Raw genomic sequence first — 3,498 nt, 5'->3', positions numbered from 1 at the left:
ATGCTAAGTGTGGGATGCTTTCTGCATAAAATAGTGCTGTATGATGACTTGCTACGCGTGCGCGCACACACACACACACACACGCACACACACGGGGGCGAGGGGGAGACCACTGAAATTAAAAATATCGCAGTCTCATGGCCTGAACGCCAAACCGGTGGCTGATCCAATTTCACCCCAAGTGAATGAACAGTGTGATGTTTCTGAATTCCCTCTGGCTGCCCCCCACCCCAGGATGACTGCAGGGAGGCTCCGATGGGCTGGGGAGAGGGTTGGTGGAGTGGGGGCAGGGAGACAGGGAGAGTCCTGGGCGCTAAGCTCTATCTTGGCTTCACATAAAGGAAGCAAAATCAAAAACCCAAGCCTGAAAAAAAAAAAAAAAAAGAAAAAACCCTACATTTAATTGGCTAGGAAACAGGATTCCTGGGGCCTTTGCTTTCTCAGCTTCCAGAGAAGGATTTAGGCAGGGGCACTCCCCCCCCACCCCCCCACCCCCCCGCATGGGATAAAAAAAAAAAGGATTAAATTCAGGTTTGGTCTGGCTAGTACAAATTACATGCAGAGTATACAGTCGCTTTGCATATTGCCTGGGCTTTTGCAGGCAGGGAACAGGCAGGAGAGGGAGGGCTCGATACTGACGAGGGGAAAAAAAAAAACTAAAAACAACTTGCTGTTTTCATATGGTGGGATAAAACAGTTTTGTCTCCGTAACTGCGCAGAACGTCAACGGTGGCACCGTGTCGTGACAAGATTTTTTTTTTTTTTTTTTTTTTTTTTAGGTTAAGCTCAGCTCACACCCGAGCCGCAGCCCCCCGAGGTACTGCCGCTTTAATTGTGTTCAGTATGATCTACCAAACAATATGTCTTGATAAATCTGAATGGCAATCCGGCGCACGGTTCCCCTTGGCATTGCTGCAAAGCCAGGCCTCGCTTTAGTGAAACCGTTCAGGAATGTGGGTTAATTCGGCCGACCCTTTTTACCCCCACAGCTCTGTTTTTGTGAGGTTGGCAGAAACTGACACGTTTTCTTTTGCTTAATTAAGTTGTTCAGTAGAAGGCTGGTCAAACAGTTGCATCTACGTGGGGAGTCTGCAGATACACAGAAAGCCGTGGGCGTTTCCAACATAAAAAGGGGGATTCTGTCATTGTTTGGGTGTAGACGGGTCATTTTTTCAAAGTTACTGCTGCCTGGGTGACCACAACCGCGCGCACAGCCCTGAAAGGAAATTAAAGTTGCTTAAGTACAACTACTACCTTGGGCTCTGAAGTTTAGTTTTTAAAAGCGATGGAGAGCGTACAAGAGAATAACGAAACGGTCTCGTTCATGTGGCCTCTTATTTCTTTCTGGCCTTTTTTTTTTTTTTCTTGAAGGCAAACAGAGGACTCATTTAAATAAGAGGGGTCCGTTATGAATTACAGTTATGAATTACAGCCAGTGTGATGAAACTCTCTTTCCAGGTGGCGAAACAAAACACATGCCCTGGCCGGGGCTTTCGGGGCAGAGGAAGAGGGCCCAGTCACCTTTATGCCCGGCGCCGGGGCTGGGAAAAATGTCCACCCACCACCTCCCAGCTGGTGAGATTCCAGCGCTCGCTCCTTGCTGATGTTATGACAACCACAAACAATATCCTCTCATGGATATTCAGAGGAACCGAGGACCTGATCGGAGGCGGCTCTCATCATGTCCCTTCTCAAAGCTTCCTACATGCTGATTTTGATCACCTTTATCTTTCTCACGCATATCCCCCTGCGTTCTGAGCCTGTCAGGTCAGGTCCCCCCTGAGTTTTCCTTGCTCGTGCTGGGTGATCGAATTACCAGAGGTTATGTGCTTCTGTGACACTTGGACTGGGCTCTGGGGTCCGTTGTCAACGGTTAAAAGGATCTACAGCATGACTGAGAGAGTGCCATGCTTTTGTGCCTCAGTTTACCCATAGCAGCAGGTACCTCAGGCCAGGTACCTAGCAGGCATCTGATCTAACCTTCTGAGCTTGACTTGCCTTCTTTCTCCCTCTGAATAAATCAGTATCTGGAGAACCCACTGACCCCACAAGACCTCGGCACCATCACTGTGCTGATGATATCAAGACCTAGATGTTCACCAGTTATGAAGGCCCGGCTCTCACCAAGCTGTGGGGTCCCTCACACCTCAGGTTTTGTGCAGAGCCACTAGAGGAAATGTCTGCACACACAGGGGAACCGTCATCTTTGCCGTGAAGCCCCACACTTGAACTTCCCACCGGGTCCCAGAACATCAGCTTTTGGGAATCCCAAAGATCGCCTTTTTTCCTTCTGGAGGAAAAAGTCTGAACAGTGAAGCATCTTAAGGGTCCTCACTGTGATTCTTCTCTTCATAAATGAGAAGGAACTGGCAACTATGGGTTTAAGTTGCACAAAGGGTGAAATAATGGTTCTTTAAGGAAAAAAAAAAAAAAAGAAAACACTTTGGGGTCCATCTAAATTCCTTGAATGAGTAGTCAACACTGACGTCCAGCTACCTGCTTCCTCCCCAGACATCCCAAGAGCTGGTTATAGATTAATACCCAGGACCCCGCAGTCCTATACTTAGGTTGTATATAACACAAGATGCCCTTATCTCAAGGTGTTTCCAACTAGTACGTAGAGAGTTGTAGGAGGATTTGGAAGTTCTGGTTTGTACAACCACTTCCCAAATGACTTGTTATTCTGGAGAACCAAAGCTCAGCTATACACACACAGAGAGAAAATGCAAAATCCCTAGTTCTGGTTGTCGATGCTTAAGGACCACATAGATCGTTGGTCTGCTGTGTGCCTGCCCTTCTGCCTTCGCGATGGCTCAAGGAAGGCCCCAGAAACTTTTCCACCAGTCTTCAGTTACGGGGCCCGGCTGCTTGCATTGCTTGCCTTACCTCCATCCCGAAAGGCCAGATTCACAACTAGACAGTCCCCCACATGCACACAAAACTTTGCAATAACAGCTGACCAGCCAGTCCCCGCATCTCTTAAAGAGAGGGGCCGTCAGAGGCCGGCAGAGGCCGAGCAGATGGGAGCCGCCGCGGCTGGGCCAGAGCGGATACACGAGTCGCACCGACTGGCAGTCTTCCCACAGTCAGGAGGTGGTGTGTGGGGCTGGCCCTTTGCTTCCCACTTGAGGTGGTGGGCCCTCGCCCCCTCTCCAACTCCCCGACATCCTGGGCAGATTTTTCTTTGGCTTTTGAAAAATCCGAGACACACTATGGCTCCGAGTGGCCAAGTTCCAGCTGCTAGAGAGCCGGCCTTTCGCTCGGCCGCCTCACCACCAACATTCTGTCTTTCCACCCAGGGAAACAGGAGGCCTTCCTGGAGGCGGGCGAGCCCACAAGAGTTCAGATGCTGCCACTCGGGTCCTGGAGATGGAGGGAGGACTCACAAGGGCTGGCCGCGAGCCATCTCACGATCCCTGGCACTCAGCTCCACATGGAGCTCTGCGGCTCTCCAGGACAAAGAGGAGCGTTTTTATCAGCCCAACGTTCTGCTGACAA

The sequence above is a fragment of the Mustela nivalis genome (genome assembly GCF_964662115.1).
Source record: "Mustela nivalis genome assembly, chromosome: 1".
NCBI lineage: Eukaryota > Metazoa > Chordata > Mammalia > Carnivora > Mustelidae > Mustela > Mustela nivalis.
This window is presented reverse-complemented; position numbering follows the sequence as displayed.